This window comes from Ixodes scapularis, unplaced genomic scaffold (assembly GCF_016920785.2).
Source record: "Ixodes scapularis isolate PalLabHiFi unplaced genomic scaffold, ASM1692078v2 PGA_scaffold13__105_contigs__length_92229423, whole genome shotgun sequence".
NCBI lineage: Eukaryota > Metazoa > Arthropoda > Arachnida > Ixodida > Ixodidae > Ixodes > Ixodes scapularis.
In genome coordinates, this window is record NW_024609839.1 from 82,699,245 (window position 1) to 82,719,849 (window position 20,605).

Consider the following 20,605-nt stretch of genomic DNA (forward strand, 5'->3'; position numbering starts at 1 on the left):
ATAGCTAGCCCGTTTTCTTCACTGCAGTTAACAGATTGCGTTGGTGCTTTAAATTATGATAAATTCGAGGGTTCTGAAGGCTGAGCTTTTATAGTGTTTGAATCAAATCTATATTTAACAGTATCGAAAATGCCGAAATTGATATATTCCTTGACATTGTGGTGTTCGAGATAAATAAATAATAAATAATAAATAAATATTTATTTTCAAGTGCCCAAAAACAACCAACAGGTCTTTTCTTTGGTACACGTAATAAATGAGGAATTAAAATAACAGAGACATGGCAAAAATACACAAACGTTACAAATTGGCGACAAGCACTTTCATTTTCATCGCGAACACCCGAGAGTCGCTAAATATATCCACTTCAGCATTGTTGATGCGGTTAAAAAGCAGTTCGCAGCGTGATAAAGGCGAGAGATCACAGACAGTATTAATGTAAAAAGTACTATGATTTCTAATGGGTCGGGAGGGAACATGTAAATTAACATCACTTAAAAGCGAGCCACAATCAGATACGACGTTTACTAACTTATGAAAAAAGACAAGGTCACGTTCCGCTCTTCTATCGGACAAGTTTGTCAACGAAACCTTTTTAAGAAGAAATTCATAATCAAAATAGAAGCGACGATGAGAGTATCGATCATACACAATGCGTATTAACCTCTTCTGCACATTTTCAATGTTCAATGCCTGAGTTTTATTTAACGCATTCCAAGCTACTGAAGCAAATTCAAGTCTAGACCTGACTAGGGCACAAAATAACCGAACCAAGGAAGCCGGGTTATTAAAGTGCTTCGTAATACGAGATATAACACCAAGCATTCTTGTTGCACTGCCAACGACAAATTACACATCGGCAGTAAACGTTAGAACATTATCAAGGTATACGCCAAGGTCTTTTAAAATGGAAGTGAAAGTGTGTTTTTTTGGCCAATTTTAAATTTGGTGTGTTTTATGTCGCTTTGTGTTTCAAACCGTCAATTCTGTTTTTGGTTTGTTTCGCATCTAATTAACTCTGTGCACAAAAAAAAAAAAGACAGGCTAATTTTTTATTTGAAAACGAGAAAAAAAAATTGGAACATTATAAAGAATTATCGTATTATTAAAAGTTATGAAATAATCGCTATGTGTTTGACACCAATTGATCAATAATGCTTTTTTTCTTTTTTTGCCAAAAAGCGATTATAATCCGCGACATTGACTAGAAGAGTAATGCACCCAATCGAAACGACATTTTTTCCTTACGATGGCTGTAAGGATGGATATACGACTGGGATTATGTAGCTTTAAACAAAATTTCCAATATAATTGCAATAAGCTGGTTTCATAATTCTTATACTAGGAAAGCAAGGGTAGTCCGGGGGGGGGGGGGGGGGGGGGGGAGTGGAAGAAGAGGTTTGGTACTTATTGTGACGCATATATATATATATATAAATATATAAAGAAAACTACGTCACTTATAACCGTATAGATTTATTCATAGACGTCACTGTCGTTCGTTTATTAATTTTTTTCGTTTGGTACACACCGTTTTTGCAGAAAGTGTTTGTTTATAAACACGTGCATGTGCATGCGTTCATTCGTCATCAATCTTGAGAAGTTTTAAATTTTTTCCGGCTTAAACGAAAGTAGGTCTTCAAGCTGACGCCGCTTAATCTGTCAGCTTTCATTGAATCGTAATCCATCACTCTGGTAGGGCGCTGCGGATAGCGAAGATTAAGAAGATAAAAATGAACGACGCCGAGGCGGACGGCCCAATGTGCAGAATTTAAAAAAAAAAAAAGACAAAAGCGATATAAAAAAAAACAACACGTGTACGTATCTTCATCCTCCGTGTTAAAAAAAAAAAAAACAGAAAAAAAACAAAGTTAAACTTTTTTACGTAAAGACGAATATTTAAAGCAATGTTCATTCAAATTAAAAAAGAAAAAAAAAAAACGTTTTTCCTCTAAAAGAAAGTTTTTGATTATTTAGTTGGATAAGGAATGCAAAAATATTATAACAATCAAAATAAACACCGCGATGATATGATGTTCGGGGTTGCGTAGAGATAGCCGAAACAGGCGCGAGCTGTATTTTCGACAAAACCTATTTTGTTGATCTAATTATTTACTTATTTATTTATTTATTGGGGTGAGAGGGGATGCATTAGCGCTTCTCAAAATTGCGTTAAAAAAACAAACTTACGGAGTTGTTTTTTTAATCATCCTTCACGTTTATTTGTCTTTTCTGATATTACCTGGGATTTTTTGCGACCGCGAAATCACCGAGGAAGCGAAGAGCGCACATTTCAGGCCATCGGGGGTTTCAGTTGCTTCAATCTCCAGGACAGACGTAATATGAAACATTTTTACAGCGAAGCTGTTCATGGCTATGGTTCCATGGATTTTCCGTGCGCGTGACGAAAAAATCGACGCTCGCACCACCCGCACGCCTTCTCCGTATAAAAGATTCGAAGTAAATAACAAAAATAAAGTGTTGGCGAACGCACGTGCAATAAGCTCTTTGTTTTAGACTTTTGCTTTAGAACAGTTACTGCTGCAGACACCTGCACGTTCGGCGCCTGAAACATCATTCCCTGCATTCTCCTTGATGCTTGGGTAATTTAGCAATAGGTCTGTTCAGTAGATTAGTTATCAATAAGCACCATTTCCAAGATCACTAGACTCTCAGGTAGATAATAAAGGTTTCTCAAAGATTTGCCGCTGTGCGACCCGTGTCAGCCATATCTACGCTCGCACCGCCCTCTCTTTGTCGTCGTTCCGAGCGCTTGCGTGCCTAGTTTCCTTTCCATCCGCTCTCCCGGGGTGGCGGTCCCGTCGCGCGTGGCTACTTTCCGCCGGCTCCTCGGGGCGGATCTGTCGTCTGCTAAACGGCTTCACAGGTCATCTACCTTCACAGAGTGGAATGGTTCATGATTTCTTTTGTCGCATTCGATTTTATTGAGACACCATACTTTGTCTGACCCTAGGGTGGACTACAGCGAAAGCTGCGGGCCCCCAGGTACATTTTAGAGTCAGTTGTAAATAACGTCGTATGTGGCTCCCAGGTGGGCAACAGTGCGCGCCTCTCGGTAATGTATCAGGCGGTTTCTAGTTGGCTCCTGTTTGGACCTGGTGCTTTCGTTTAGCTTTGAGTGTAATCCACCGGAAGGTGAGATCTAATACGTACAAATCTACGCGCTCCTTACGTAGTTATAACGCAGTCAGGGAGATAAAGATACATAATACTTGGTTTCAGCTTAAGTTCAGACGAACCCGACGCCACGAGATAAGCAGTGTCAAAAGTCTTCTCTTTAGGATAGGTTCAGCGATGATAAAACACGTAGAGGAACGTGACGAACATCATGATGCTTTTCACGCTGTCTGATTGGTCAGATCGTGGCGTCGGCTGATATTCGTGTTCAGTCAGTGAAAAGACGGGTTTCAGCCAAACGCCGACGAAGCACTCGTTTGCAGTCGTAGGAGCTTACTCACATTCGACAAGGATAAGGGGAACGAAGGACAAGGAGAAGAAGGACACGGAGCTGACTCACGAAACTCGAAAATCGTCTTCTTTTTCTTCTCCTCATCTACACGTGAAAAGAACTGTGTCCTTCGTGCTTGTCGTCCTTCGCATGTATACGTGAGAGGAACAACTGTGTCTGCCTTTCTTCTGTCCTCGCGTTTATTTGCCATATTCTTTTTTATTACTCGCATTCGAGCCCCAATATACCCGAGCGCACAAATATTAGCCGCATATGCGAACAAAGAAAGCTGAGGAATTAAGAGATCCGAGGGAGCTTTGGAAAGATAAATAGTTATCGCCGTGTAAATTCAAATTTCGCGGAAAAAAAATCGATTTTAATGTCGTTATTATTTCTCGCTTCGCGCCTTAAATATACGTTTTTTCTGCAGACCTCAAAGTTTCCGCATAATTGTGCGCGCGATAATTAATAGTCTACGAGAGAACAAAGGAGGTCGCTGGGGGCGATGGCAAACGAGATATCGGAAATGGATAAAAAAATTAACAACTCCCTTTTTTTTTTGTTATCGATAGACATTCCATTTTGTTCTTCTTTTTAACTGTGCCTCGGTTGGACGACATTGTTTAATTGTGTCGAAGGGTATTTTAAAAGGCGATGTCGCTGGATGAGCTTATTACCAGCTTTCTCTTTGGCGGAGCTACACTTTGCGTCTCTTCGAACGTTGGTGCAGTTTTCTTCGATCGCGCTTTTCTAAGAGCCTTAATATTTTGTATGTACTCTATTTTGTTTTTGTAAGAACCCGCACGATTTAATTGAACATATGGGAGTTACGAAGAACATTGCTTTTTCAACCTCGCTGTATGAAATTAACCCAACTTTCATTGGTCTATATTCCGTTTCTATTTAAGTTGAGCGTAACAGAAGCTACAGGAGCGAGCTCCTGGCTTTTACCGTCTCTGGCTAGCACGCGCTTGTACAGTCAAAGCACAGTCGAGGGCCACATGGTAGCACTTGTAGCAACATACAGAGTCGGACAAAGTTCTGAAGAATTCGTTTTTGGTCGCTCGCCGAGAAGGTGATAACTTGACTACTTGTCTCCGATTGTTTTTGAGCAGGGTCGCTGTGAACAAACCATTGAGGTAATATCATTGTCGTCTCCGAGCCCAATGTTGTATAAGAGTGATTCTTAAGGCACTGAAGAAGTTTTCCCCTAAAAAAGGGCTATCTTTGGGACTTGTCATAGCACGGTCGACACTTGGGACAAGGCTGCGAAAGCAGGAGAAATATTGGCGAGACACAGGGAGTCCGACGGCCGTCTTCATGTTCCCACGTCTCGACGGCGACCCCTGGCGGCGACTGACTGACGTCGAGATCCTGTCTTCCAAGTCCGGCGTCGGACTGACGTGCTCGCCACATGGCCGAGCCTTTAGCTCCGGGTGGGCCATTCGGCCACACAAGCCACTTACATCTTCATCTCTATGTCCCGATAAATCAGCGTCCACCAACGACGGGGCGTTCTCGTCTTTCTGCTCGCTTGCCTCTGGAACTGGGCTGCAAATCCCCATTTCCCCCTTTTTCTCTCCCTCCTTTTTCCGACATATATTTTTTAGGGTCCCCTTTTACTTGGTTTTCCTTCTTTTTGTCGCTCGTTCCTAGTCCATCGGTTTTGGTCTGTTTTTATGAACCAAAAGAAAAAAGGAGACGGTATGGACTGCCGGACGTGACCGGACGCACCGAATTGGCGCTCAACGTGGGGTTGTCCGTGTTTAGTGTGTTTTTACATAGACATTTTGCTGCTTCTTGTTTGCGCGTTTATGGAGAACCGTTCCTCGGGCGGAGTCAATGGGCGTGGATGTTTCTTTTTTTATTTCGCACCAGCACCTTAGTTTACTTGTTTTTGTTTGCTTTCTGCTGTCATGGCTAGACGTTAGGAGTTACGGAGCAAGTTGTTTCCGGGTCAACTGGCGACGCCGGGTTTATCTAGTTCGTTAATGAAGTTGACTTGTAGATGGCTACTCCGACTGAAAGGTTGTGCTTGAAATTGCGTGTCTTTTCTCAGAACATTGAAAACGTCGCAGAGGGAAACCCTTGATATAAAAAAGTGACACGTTAGTTTCTCGGTCTTAAAGATATCGTTGGAGGATTTGGAACATTTTGCTTACAATGAAACATCAGTACCGCACTAAGGTTCACGCGTTTCGACATAGATTCCAGAAATTTTATACGTCCTACATTGGTGCGAAATTAACTATAATAAAAATGATTGTTTATCGCTAATCTGTTCTGCTCGAGCACTACTCCTGTGCACGAAATTGGCGAAAAAACAAAACAAAAACAACACTTGCAACTTCTTGCTTTCTTTATGTTTAAACATATGATTTGTTTATAAAGCGCGCTTTCTCGCTAGAGCAGTTACGATAAAAGGAAGCCAATTTAATGGTCCGTGAAACTGAGGGAAAGGAGGACACGAGAGGGGGCGTCAGAACGCCGAGCCCTGTTTCGAATAATTAGTGGGTAGACCTAAATGTAACTAACTGCCTTTGTCTCCACTAAACTCGTCTAACACGTTTGAATGCGAGCACCGGACGGCTGCGCTCTGCGTTTTAACGCGTTCGAGAAGTGAGGTGAAGACAAAGACTGCCTTTGTCTCCACGGCGCTTGTCGAACGCGCTCTAATGCGAAAGCCAACCGCCGGGCGCTGGCGTTCCGCGGTCGGGCGCGTTCGACGAGTGCAGCGGAAACCAGGGTGTAAGATAGGCAAGTGGCGGAACAAGGGCCGATGGGGCGACCTGATTGTGTCCCCGCTTCAGGGAGGATCGTGGCACTCCACATAGATGACGCCGCGCCAAAAAGAACCGACCAGGAGATGCATTTCGACTTGGTTCTGCACTTGTTGTTGACAAGACTCCTCTGCGGTGAGGAGGAAGCCAAGGAGCCCAAGGTGGAACCAATTGAAGATGCAGTGTAAAACATTCTTAAGCCCGTGGAGTTTGCCCGCATAGTGGAGCCCTTCGCCACGATCATGACGCGTTCAAATGGCGATGGGTCCTGTCGGAGGACCCCAAGGATGGCGCAGAAGACGGCGTGGAGAAGTACGATGGCAAGTGGCAGGTGAAGGGCGCCGCCCAGAACCACCAGCGTGGAGACCTGGGCCTGGTGCTCAAGACCAAGGCGCGTCACCACACCATCGCCGCCAAGCTGGAGAAGCCCTGCGTGTTTGAGCACAAACCTTTCGTGCTACAGTACGACGTGCAGTTCCGTGAGGACCAGAACTCCGGTGGCGCCTATGTGACCCTCCTTTGTGACATGAACGATAACGGGGACCTGCGTCAATTCCACGGCAATGTCCCCTACACCTTCATGTTTGGGCCCGGCAAATGAGGCAGGGGCCACAAGCTGCCCCTCATCTTCCCGCTCGGGAACCCCCGCAACAGAAGCTACGAGGAGAAGCACTGGAAAAAGTCCGGCGACGTCTCCAAGTTGAACTAAATGTTCAAAGACGAGAAGCCGCATTTATTCACCCTAGTGTTGACGCCGGAAAACCGCTTCAAGGTCTTGATGGACCAGTGTAGCGAGGTCAAAGGCAGCTTCCTCGAAGACTTTGAACCGGCCGTTAACCCGCCGGCTGAGGTGGTAGATTCGATGGATGTCCCTCCGGCATGGATGTCCGCCCGACGGACTGCGACGAGCGGGAAAATATCCTAGGTCAAATGGCCATCGGCGGACAAGATTGTTGCACGCACGTACCAACCTCTGACGTTTCGTTTAGTTAGTTATTTTTTATACAGTCTTTCGCGTGCCTACTTACAGACTCTCGTTTCAAGAGCATGCACTGCAAATATACACACATTCATACTGTGGGGCTGAAAGAAGAAAGAAAATTCGTGGGCACGCGAGATTGGTCCGTGCACGTGAAACCACGGCGAGCACGGACAGTTGCGTTCAGACATAGAAAGGGAGCGGCATCGTTCTGATCGCACACTACATCTGGCGCCCAACGTGGGTCCAGATTTTGAGCTCGATAAAATCCGGGGGCAGACGCGACTGCTCTTTCTGGCCACTCTCGAGTGCCCCCGGGTTTCCTTTATTCTTTCAGCCCTCACAATACATACACACCTACATACACGGAAAACAAAATATCCTCATTAATATAGCAGGCAAAGCGACCCACGGGCAGTTTATTTCGTAAACTGTGCATAAGCTACGCAAGCTTAATCGAGCAGACTAATATGTTTATTATGTGGGTTTTGTTTTGGCCGTAGGTTTACATTACAAGTTAAAACAATCAAGGGGTCGCGCAGTGCGATAATATGAAGGCGACCTGAGAATTCAGCTGAGGCGTGTCGTGAATGCTCCGACAGAATAGATTCCACTCTGCCAGCAAATGTGTTCGGTGATCTAGCTTGTAAGCTTCCGCTGTTTACATGCAAGCGAGGTGAGTTGTAGTTAGACGTGATGGGAAGCCAGCGGTACGGCGTCGCACTGCACAGCGGTCGCACTGTGCCCAGCACTACAGAGTCACCCGAACTCAACATTGTTCGCTAGGAATACAACAGTAGCGGCCCATACCTCAAGAATCTTGCCGTACGCAGGCGACAAAGCGCGGCGAGAGATTGCTCAAAGCGAAAAACAAAGTGCAAGCCCCTCGTTTCGCCGACGACTTGACATTGCGATATGCTCACGCGGTTTAGAAATAAGTCAAAGTTAAGAAGAATGTCGATAACTAATCATGGGATAATGTTATTTCGCCAGAATTTATTAAATGCTACTTTAAAAAAAAAAAAAAATATCGCTGTTGTTTAGTCGTTGTTTGATTGTACCGACTACTCTGAGGGGACGGTAGTCATGAAACCGTTTTTTGTTGCCTAAACGTTTCGGCACCAGGACAACTTTACTGTGCAGTCAAACGTCTAGGATAGGGCATCGCTCCTCAATTTTGTTTGTAAAGTGGTGTCCAGCTACCTTTTTGTGTCTTCGCCATGCCTCGTGTTTTGCGGGATATGCGCGATGGCTCTGTTAAGCGAAACCATCACAACCTCAAACTTCGGCACTGTTGGTCGCCCTGGGGCTTCTGGCAGTTGAGACTGGCAGGGTCTGCGTTCGTCATTGATGAGGCTTGTGGCAGCACCGCTCCTGGAGTATGCGCGTCTTCCTACTCGGATAACTTAGCCAGGTACTTGCTTTGCTAAATCTTGTAACACGTTTCCTGCGTGATCCTCCATGACAGTTGGTACTGGGTCACTTCTGTCCGTTGAATTAACGTATCGCCAGAAAGTTTCCGCTGCTGGATTACCGCTGTCCCTAATGTCAGCCTTTGTTATCTTGTTTGTCTTGGAGTTAGCGTTTAAAGTTAAGAAACAGCTCCCAGGCCCCTTCCACTTCTTTGTTTGCTCTCTCGACGGCGTGCACATGAGCTCTCTTCGCTTGTCTCCTCTCGTCCCGTATAGCGTTAGACCTTGAGGTCCATGTCATACACGCTTGAGTGCGGTGCATATTCGAAAACGTTTGTAATTACAAAAAAAAAAAAAAAATGACTGCTTGTTTAGGGCTCATACTCTTGCCGGATATATGTGAACAAAACGGTCGTATATAATGAGCACATATCAACTTGACTTGGGGCATCTCAGGCAGCGTGAACATAAATACTTATTATGTATTTATAGATAGTTCTAATACCTCCAATGACGATACCCGATAATGACGCAATGCATGCTCGAAGGCGCTGGCAGAGCTTGGGTATCGTTATCAGAGGCACCGGAACGATCTACTAACGCTCTCTATAATGATTGATGCTGGTTCACAGGATAGTCTGTGCACCGCTTACGTTGTGAATGATTGGCTGCGATACAGTATTACGTAGTAGGATCGTGCGTATGGCGCTGTTCTTGACTTAGTGGCTCCGGATTATCCTTATTGGTTGATGTAGTTTTTTTTGGTATAATGAAACGTTCAATATTGGTGACTAATGGAATCTTGAGAAAACATCTTATTATCGCTCCGCAGCCAATCAGATTGAGAGTTGATAAAAAAAGGACCAATCACGATGCATAAATATATGATTCGTTGCTCCTTGTAACTTGTTTGGTTTATGGTACCTCTGAGAATGAGCGCCAGATGTATGCTAACCTAATAATACATACATGTCATTTGCTTTGGTGTAAATGCTATTGCACACACAGTATTCCACCGCTATAACAAAATAAAACGTATGCCAAATTTGAAAAGTTGTTAGATTAGCGCTCCTCCAGGCATTTCTTTTCGAGCCTCCAGGTCTCTCAACTCCTCTCCAGCCCATTCACATATCTCCACTCTATTGGCTCATTGACTGGTTGACCCATTGACTTTTCCTGTCGGATCTGCCTATTAAGTACAAAACGTGCGTGTTGGTAACCGTAATTAAACATGAGGAAGATACATAGATACGTCCCCCCTTTCAATTGTATCTTCTTTATGTATAATCTGCCTATGTCCACAGAGTATGGGAAAGAAGGGGCTGGTTCCGGTCACGTGTCAATTTTCCCGCTAAATCTATCGGGGAAACTGAATTTCTGTATAGTACACGTAAGATGAAGTCGTGTGACATCATTTTCTTTGCTAAATTTAGCGAAAAAATTAAATTAACTTTAAGGTCACTCTACGTCAATTTTCCCGTATCTAGCGGGGTAAATGAATTTCTGTATAGGTCAAGACGCACGAAGTTATCTCACGTCAATTTTCCCGCTAAATCTAGCGGGAAAACTGGAATTGTTTATAGGTAATGTGACATCATATGACGTCACTTTTACGCGCTAAATTTAGCGGGAAGTTAAATTTGTCTGTAGTAGACGTGACGTTAAATCATGTGAGGTCATTTTCCCTGCTAAAATTAGCGGGGAAACTGGATTAGGGATGAGGTCATGTGACGTCAATTTTTTGTCTAAATTTAGAGGGGAAGCTGAATTTGTTTATATGTCACGTGACATAAAGCAATGTGACGTAAATCTTCACCACTATATTTAACGGGGAAATTCGCGGTTACGCTTTATGTGGCTTCGCTTTAGCTCCAAACCTAGCCTATCTATAACAAAGTAGAGAGCTGGGCAAGTTGGTGGAAGTTTAACATGGTGTAGGTCTAACAGCGCGTAACAACTAGAACTAAGAGAAGGAACACAAGACACAGGATGTGCGCTGACCCGCAACTAAATGTTTAATAGAGAAAGCAGAAACCATGGAAACACAAAAGGCACACTCAACCACGCAATTACTACCCAAACTGTTTTGTCCCGAAGGGCATCATCGATCAGCGCATCTCTAGGCCCCCTGATTCATAATAATATTAAAGCATATCTTTTTCCGATAGCGCCACCAATGGCTTGCTGACGCATTGCGCTACGTTATTAACAATGTAGAAGGCCTCTGTCACTTCTCTCGTCACCTTATCTCGGCACTTCCCTAAGATAGCGGTCACATCGAGGGGCAATTTGCTCTTGCCAGTCCCGCAGTGCACCGATAGATTGCTGCCGACCGTAGCTCTCGGGGAATAGTCGTGCTTCTTGATCCTGTCGTTTGAGCATTTACCGGTTTGTCCGGTATACACCTTGCCACAAGAGAGGGGTATCCTGTATGCAACACCCGAAGTACAAGACACTTGTACAAGACACCTGTACACTTGCAAAGAAGGTTAAGGGGGTTTCTTTATCTAAGAAAACTGTTGACAGGAGGAGGACTGTTGTCATTCCCTACCTGTTCAAAGTATCCTATAATCTGAAAAAAGTAGGACATCCCGGTTGTGTTTTCAGCCCCCCAGAGAATGAGCCAAATTTGTTCGAAGGTCAACTCGAAGGCAGAGGGACTAGCGATGCGCTGATCGATGAAGTCCTTTTTGACGGGACAGTTTGGGTGGCGCATGTGTGGTTGAGTGTGCCTTTTATGTGTTCCTGGTTTCTGTTTTCACTATTAATAATTTAGTTGCGAGTCAGCGCTCGTCCTGTTTTGTATATTCCTTCTCTTAGTCTTCACTTTTACGCGCTGTTACACCTACACAACGTGAAACTAGCTATAAACGTGTTACACTAAAATTTTATGGGGCCTTTTGAGAACAACTACCTCTTAACATACCTTTAATTTTATTAGAGGTTTGGGGGGGGGGGGGGGGTATTTAGGATGTTTACAAGACATGTTTGTTGTGCAAGTGATGGCCCTGAGTTCAATATAAGTCGCAGAACATAGTAGTTGAAACACTTTATTTTGTGTTGACGCAGTGTTTACTTGAACATCTCATTGACTCAAAGATAAAATTTCAATGCGGCCGATAAAAGGGCCGACGAAGGAATCCGGAAGAAATAAGCGTGAAGACGATAAGTCCGGCTGTTTATGACTATTGGGAGCGTGGAACAACACCTAAAGGGGGCGCGCCGCCCTGCTGTGGAACTCAGAGCCGTATGTTGTGGAACTTGGTTGGCAGCGCCCCCAACGACAGCGTCCGCATTGCGTCACATTGCGAATGAAGCTACGGTGGTCCCTGGAACGCGTCTCCAACTTTTGTCCTTACCGCGTCCAAAAAAAAGTCGTTCCTCGATTTCCGCCTGATGACGTCATCGTAGATGTGTCATGGCAGTCGCCGGCCGCGATCCTGGCGGCGTCCCAGCAGTGGTGCTGGATGTGACAGACGCCTGTTCCGCTGCAGGTCGCTCTCCAGCTCGGCAGTCCGCGGAAGCTTAGGCAGCCACGAGTTGAGACGCCGCGACGACCGCGACACTCGCGTTCGCTCCTGCTTTTCGCCAGCGTTGCAATGACCAACCGCCAGGATCGCGACCTCCGACGGCATGACACCCCGGTTTCTGTGACGTCATTTGTTGTTACTTCGGTACCATTTTGGATGCATGGGCGGAATAGGACGTTAAACACACCTGTTGGACACGTCTTCCAGGTACCACACCTCTACGAAGCGTTTGGGAGTAGGACGGTCCGGAAATCATCACGAGACAGCATACATCAGTGCCCGTAATTGAAAAAAAAAATACATCATAAGTATTTTTCGCTCCTCTTTTTATCAGATTGCTCTTAGTTCACCGTCATATTGAGAAGACGTACCGGAATTGAGATGATCATGGAGGGTTTCGCCGGTACATCATGAAGTGGATTCGCGTTCTCAATTTTCAAGTCCCGCGTAAAAAGAGTTAGCGCCGAGTGTGGCCCGGAACGTTTTGTATAGCGCTTTGCATTTTAGGTTCAGCTGACATTTCTTGGAAACGAAGGTTGTCTGCTCGTCACACGAAATGTCTATGCCAGTTCTGCCGTTCTCAACGCAAAATGTTTTTGTTAGGAGCCGCACTGTGGCGCCGGTCTTGTCGCGCGCTTCCAATGGTGCTCCAAAGACCAGACGAAGAGGGGCAGGTCACGGTGTAAATATAAATAAATGAAAAAAGTACCGAAAGAATACCTCACAGAGACGACCCGAACAGCACAAATTATCGCGACACCCCCTCTCAAAATAAACTCGAAAAATTTATAATGGGCTCTAAGACGACGTGGGGCATCGAAATAAAGATCGTAAACGAAGGGGGGGGGGGGGGGGGGGGCTTAACTTTTGAAGAAGTGCTAAACACGGCCAGAGGACGGCGCATAAACCCAACAAGAGTAGTACATAAAACTACCGGTTGCCTGCACGGCTGGAGGGAGAGACGAGCCTTACCTGGAGCCCGATAAAGGAAAGAACCGTTATAGATCGAAGGTGGAAAGGAGTCTCCAAAGAGAGGGGAAAGGATAGGGGGACCTACACACAGGTCAATAGAATGGCCCTATAGGTAAGTACACACAAAGAGCACGATATAAAGTAAACACATTCGCTCGCCCTCTTTACAGCACTGGAGGGCCATGCTGCTGGTGTCAGAATGGGAATCAATGAGCAAGTGCGAAAGAAAGAAAGAAAGAGACAAAGAGAGAGAGAGAAAGATGGCGTAAAGATAGAAATTAGAAGCTTGCTATTTCCCGATTTATACCAGACAAAACGGCGCCAGTAATCTTCTGTATACCAATGTCACGTTAGAGATGGAGAAAGTAAACGAAGCGATTATATAAACACGCACACACACACTGCAGTGGAGCTAAGGAAGCCAAAAGTAAGGTTGAATGAAGACCAGTGCCGTCAGTACGTCGTCCCACACGGAGACATCTTCAACACGGTCGTCCCTTACGATTTGCAGCCGTATAACCCCGCAGGCACCGCAGTGTCGATGTTTGCCGTTGTCTGGCCGTGCTCTCGCTGCAATTCAGCCATATGTGCTTTTCTGTTTTTCTTTTTAGCTTTCTAAGTTGCTTCTCCATCCTGGGACAAAGTTGGCGAATGTCCGAGCTACTTGGGGTTCCCGGCGTCTTTGTTAAAGGGGATTGTGCGTTAAGACGGGCTAGGCATCGATTCCCGTCGATTGGACGAACAGGTGACTGCAAGAAGAAGGGGAGGTGTCGTTGTTGGGTATGCCCCTTTGATGGCCTGCCCGGTCCTTAACCGGGCTTAGCAGTTTACTTTCGTGAAATGCCCGGGTGCATGCGATCGCAGGAATTAGGAAAGCGGGCGACTTGAGAATATTCGGCTCACAAACCCAACAAAAAGTCTTTTTTTTTTCCTTTTTTGCTTGACGAAGGAAGCCTTTAGCTTTGCTTTGAGTCCGATCACTACAAACGGACTTTTTGTTTTTATGTGTAATTTTTTTGCCTTCTCCGAGAGATATAAAGTTTAGAAAACCAATAGGAGGATGGAGCAAGCTGGGCCGATAGGGATGTTCGTTTTATTTTAACATTTTTCTGGGCTCTCACAAGAGCCGGCAACCCTTTAATGACATAATTTATTTTTTCAGAAGAACGCGAGTATCGCACGCTCGGTCGTGCAAGCTCTCGCGGGATACATAATTGTTTTAAAGTCGCCTTTGATTGATGTCGTTACGTCAGAGTTTAGACTTACGATACGGAATCTCAGCATACAGTTTGATTAATTAAGTTTGGCACTACTAACACAAACAACACGAGTGAACTTACCTGCACGTTGATGGAGATGTATCCATTTCTTTTTCCAAAACACTTCCACATCGCGACCGCCGGGTCCTCTTATTAATCGCCGCGCCGTCCGCGAACTTCACTGAGCTGGTGAAGATGGTCCGTGCGAGGAGCCGCAAAACTCGCTCCGCAACCCGGCACACTGTCGGCTGCGGCATGTTCACATGGTTCACGGAACAACTTGGAACGTCCCGACATCATAAAAGCTCAAAGCAACGAGGAGCTCCCGGCAGAGACTGCAGAGTGCTCGCTACGGTCGCATTCGTGAAGCGGTACTGCACAAGAAATGCGCTGTCACTGCAGTGCTCCAGCGGGTTCAGGCTTCTCTGAAACACGGTCTTGTCACATGTCTCGATTGGCTGTCGTTTGCGTCGTCGTAGAGAATCTCTTCTGCGCTTAAAACGAAGTGCACGAACTCCGCGAACGACTCGTCGGTCGCCATGAGACTCCAAACTCAAGTCGAGGAGCGGCTCCTGGAAGCGCCGGACCTATCTTGAGATTCTCGAGGAAAGAGTCGAGTATTTCTTCCAGTCGAGGAGCGTTTGGAGTGGAGGTCGGTTCGTGAAGCGCAAAACCGGCCTCGAGTGGACTTTCGAGTCGATTTCAAGTCGAGTTCGAGTCGAGGCCCGTTTATAAATTCGGCTGTGAGGCGCTGACGGCATCAGACAAGAGACGCAATTTCACGCATTCCAATGAAGGAAAAAATCATTCGGTTGCTGGATATTTTGGTGTCACGACGCAGAGATGAGAATCTCGTAACGTTTGATTGTCTTGCGGTACTGTTTCTTGAGAACTACACAGAAAGATAAAATCTGAGGAAAGGTGCTATAAGTATAGTGCGAGGCCCAGTCAAGTGAGTTTGTACTACCCAAAATGAGGGTGCCACAGTTTGTTCAAAGCTTCAGCGGATGAGGTCTTTCTCGGTCTAAAAGTAAGCATATTCCGTTTTCCTTAATCTTGTTTATTTTTATTTAACGTCGGATTTATTGCGGTCAAAAACAGAAATACCTCGCCGGCATAGCCGATTCACAAAGGACATTCTTGACACTCAACCAAAGACGGCGTCGAGTATGGTATGTCAGGATGGAGCCTCTGCGATCCATCCCATTTTTCACAGATATTGGCTGAACCAAAATGGTATCGGCGCAATCTTTCCGATTTCAGGTTAATATCGGCGCAATACTGTGTGCTACCTGGGCTGTATATTTCCCCGTCTTCGTTCATCGTTTCCGAGTGGAGGCTATTTTTTTAAATAGAATTTGAACTGATTCAAACCGATGCACGCTTGACACGTAATTTTCGGCTCGTGTCCGACAGAAAGTTCGACCGGAGTTGGAAAAACTAATCTCCAACACTTCCTAATCATACGCGACTTCGTGTGACGATTAATCATACTGAATTTGTGTACTACCGTTCATCAGCAACAGTTTCACGAAAGCAATAGAAATGAATGGTTCTCAAATCATGGGTGTATCCGACTGCATCACCATTATGCCCCTTTCACACCCTGTGAATAAAGGGCGTAAAATTCGCCTATTCACTCTTTTTACACGATTTCAAACACCATCGCTACAAGTGGGGCGTAAAAACGGTATGTAAGGGGTGTAAATCATCAGCACTCTGTTCTTACTCCCACCGATATTCATAAATCACGTAAAAAGATTTTTTTTTCTAACATTCACCTTTCTACCCCATTTGTACACGATTATGGGTATTACAATGTTCAGTATGCACACCAGAAAGAGGGTCTGCTTTCTCCAGCCCCGCTGCTGCGCCACGGCCAAGATGGCGGCAGGGTACAGCACGCCACAACTGTGGAGTCATCGAACGGAAATGGAGGAACCATAAATGAAGACACGACCAGCACGCCACTCAAAGACCGGTTCCAATTAAGGTCTATTCGTGTATTGGGACATTCCAATGAAACAATACACCAATATTCCATTATAGGACCATTACACCAAGGGGCCTCATTTGGCCACTACGACAATAGGATCCTAATGGACCAATAGGTTCCACCTTTTGGGTTACGATAGGATTGTATTGGTCTAAATGATTACTGGACCATAATCTTTACAGATGGGATCCTTTATTGGAACTTTCACTAGGGTCACACCGTTGATTCGATGCTATCAACCTGCCAATCGACGAGCATCCACGGATAGCAAATTCGTCACTGTGGCATACAAATTAACCTGACGTTGCCCTGAGGCTTAAAACGCGGGAACGAACTTGAGAGTTGTACTTCGTTCGTAGAAAGTTGAAAAGCCCTCGCACGAATGACATTAAAAATCTTTTAGCCTTTCTACTTTGGTGAAGAAGGAAGACCAGCGAAGCCGTACTATGGTAGAAATGAAGCAATGGGCGGCCGCAAGTCGGCAAGCCAGAGCGGAAGGGCTCGGGAGGTTGCGCCATCTATGAGCGACGGCGGCAAGCGCACAACCGGCAAACACAACGATGGATGGATGGATGAATCCGGCTGAGCCCTTTGGATCGGGCGGTAACTTGCGTCACCTAGCCATTTTGTTTTACCATTTAAGCTTAGAATATTTAAATGTGAAGTCTATATTCACTCCGAACTGCAAAGAAAGTGAAGCTATGAAACCCCCTCGTTATCAGTTAATAAGAAAATACCTAGTATTGTCTCGCTTTTTGCCACCATTCACTTAATCTTTGCTTGGTAATCTCTACAGTCTTGAAATCCACTCTCCCTTCGCTGTCTCTAAAACCCAATGACTTTATTAAATCTATGTTGTCTTCCGTAGGCATAGGGTGAAGCCCCTTACAGTAGAGTATCAAGTGCTCAGCCGTCTCGTCCTCCTCTCCACAAGCAGTGCACACTGTATCCATTTCCTGGTACCTCACTCTGTATGTTCTGGTTCGCAGAACACCCGTCCTCGCCTCAAACAACAATGAGCTTCCCCTAGAATTGTCATAAATGTTTTCTTTGGCAATAACTGCTTTGTTCAATCTATAGCTTTCCAGAGCCGTCTTTGTCTGGACACTCTGGACAGCTACCGCCACCTATGAGCGAAGGCGGCAACCAGAGTTCTGTGTCGACATTTCTGTGCGGGGGACACGATCCTAGTAGCCGTTAACAGCTCCGCTGTAAAACAAACATGCGTCTTGCATCGTGATTGCTTCTTTTTACCGCTGATGCTGTATCAACCTGCGTTTCTGAGGCTGCCAGTGAGTGATTAGAGAACATCGGTAAGTTGATATCATTCTCGCACCAAAGTCCATGCTCGCCATCTGAGCACCCAGGTAAACATAAAACGACACGCCGCAGAACGTATGTCTGGATCACGCCAAGGCTTCTTCGAACAGGTCTGCAGGCAGTTTTTGTACCGTCATACAAGGAAGACCTCAGGCTGTGTCTCCAGACATTCTCTTTTGTATGATGTGTGACCCCAAAGGAGGGTGGCGTCAAGGGCCTGGTTCAGGTTGCCAGATACCAAATTTAATCCGCCGCTTAGCGTGGAGCTAAACGACGGCTACGACAACCAATAACCTGATTTCTGATTTATTCTCCCTCTTTCTTTACTTTTGAATTTCTATATTTCTTCCGGCTTCAAAGGTAACGTTTTCCTCGGCTGTTCGATGTATGCGTTTGCGGCAGCGAGTTTTGTAATGAAATAAGTTTTTTTTTTCTTTCGCTCGGACGCCCTCGGTAATCAATATGCAAGCAAAAATTACACATTTGCGGAAAAGAAAATCGCGGCGGACTTTTTTTTGGGGTTTTTAATTGAGCGTTGAGAAAAATTGCTGAGAAGATGTGATACCGTGTTATTTGTTCGTAGATAAGCGAGAACACTGTACGGTAATTTAGTGATGTCGCGTTTTGAACGTACCCAAATATTTATACGTGAATATTCAGAACACAGGTTTTTGATGTAACGCAAAGCCTGGCACTCTACCACTTCGACGACGGAGTGGTAGAGAATTTAGATTTAGATTTAGAAGCGCGAAGATCTGGTAGCACAGAGCATCAAAGAGCAATTTCTCGGGAAACCTGGACGTCAGCGCACAGCTTTTGCAGCGGCGAGGACTCGAAACACAATTGTTCGCTCGGAAGAAGTGTGTTTCGGCGTCTCGCCGTAGCGGGGCGCCAGTCACGTGGCTTTCTTCTCATCCGATGTCTGCCGCTGCACCTTTTCCGTTTCGGCGGCCGCTTCTCGTGGCCATCTGCCAAACTTTGTCAGTATAAAGAAGGCCATGGTGCAACGTTTGCAGCGAGTTGCTTAGCGAGCGGGAGCTCGAGCCGCCCTTAGGGAGTTTTCGCATGCTTTGCTAGATTCTAAAGGAACTACTTTCGTGTAACTTAGGTTGTTTCGTTTACTTACCTGACGTTGAAATGCAATAAAACAAACAGTTGAGATGGAAGTAACGCAGCAAAGGTTACAAACTAAGTTCGTTTTTTGTTTGTTTGGCGGAGTAAGGAAGGGTGGGATCTAGTGGTTTTGTGTTCTAAGTTTATTCACAGTTCACAGCCTGCGGTAGCAAAAACGTTAGCGAGAAGGAATTATTATAAGCGGAGGAGTCCGAATTGTCTCTGAGAGATTATGGGCTTAAGACAGAAACACCTTTCATTGTTTTGTTTTTTTGTTTTTGTTTTTTCAAGCCGTTACTCATACTTACGGTAAGTACTTATTACGTCCTCTTTAACGGGCCATTGCACCGCTTAATTGTTTTATAGTTGAACGAATTTGATTTTTTTTTGGCACACACAGCAACGACGCTCTTATCTGGTTCACACACTTGCGCTTGAGTCTGACCGACTGCGTTACGACCGTTCTTGACCGCTAACGACAAGAGAACAAACTGGCATACAGCGCCACCTATCGGGTAGTCCTCGAATACTTCAGACCTGCGTATAGCTGCGCCGAAACTTTCGCAGTATCGAATCTTCGCACTGTCTGTGGAAAAAAAAAAAACGGTTGCTTATAACATTGTAACAATTATTTCAAACTCACAAGAAAAAAAAAATAATGCGTTAAAAAAATTGAAAATCTGTGCAGCTTGGGAGTGTTTTCCTGGACTGCTAGATGGCGCCAGTGAGTTTTAGAGCGCAGCTCTCAGGGGCCCGTTCCCGGCTTGAGCGGCGTCGCCGTCGCCGTCGGCGTCGCCGTCGGCGTAACCAAGGTCATCCCAAGGTCACGTGACCCCCAAGGTCACGTGACCCCTCCAGGTCACGTGACCCCTCCCAAGGTCATCTCAAGGTCACGTGACCCCACGTCTCCCAAGGTCACGTGACCCCTCCCAAGGTCATCTCAAGGTCACGTGACCCCAAGACCCCACGTGACCCTTTGAAGGTCACGTGACCCCTCTGAGGTCACGTGACCCCCGAGGTCACGTGGTCTCCTCCCCAAGGTCACGTGACCCCCAAGGTCACGTGACCCCTCCCAAGGTCATCTCAAGGTCACGTGACCCCAAGGTGACCCCCACGTGACCCCCAGGTCACGTGACCCCTCTGAGGTCACGTGACCCCTCTGAGGTCACGTGACCCCCGAGGTCACGTGACCCCCTCCCCGAAGTCACGTGACACCCCCCCCCCCCCGAGGTCACGTGACCGCCCCCCCGGAGCATATTAAAGAATGAGGGGAGGAGGAGGGGTCTACCCTCCCCTCAGTACCCTTCACTCCTCCTCCTCAAGAGCTGCGCTCCAGTTCGGCGTTACAGGGATTTGTAAACGGCTTTCACTTTTTTTTTGTTTTGTTTTCGTTGGTTGCGAGTCGCGACGCAGTTGGTTGCACTCTCAACCACAAATATGCGAAGCAGCTTCGAACTGACCACAAATCCCGTAGACAACAAAACAGGGAAGTAGAAAATAATTTGAATACGAAATGTAAAATGGGAAATTAAAAGAACTTTCTTTTGAGGTTTCCGGATGCGCTTTTGGACGATCGTTCGAAAAAAAAGGGAGAAGAAAAGGGGGAGTATCTTTGGGGAAAAAAAGAGACGAGGGAGTGTAACGAGGGCAGTGCCATGGGCTATAGAGCCTAGACTTAAGAGAGGAAGGAAGTCAACCCATGGAAAGCGTTCGCCATTTAATGGCAGACGCTTCCTATTCGCCAGTGCGCATGCGTTGCGTTGTCACCTGGTGAG

General features: G+C 45.8%; 1 pseudogene; it reads left to right on the plus strand.

Annotated features, from left to right (window-relative positions):
* Positions 1-6,437: 6,437 nt before the first annotated feature.
* LOC8027848 lies at positions 6,438-7,174 on the plus strand (annotated as a pseudogene).
* Positions 7,175-20,605: the final 13,431 nt, after the last annotated feature.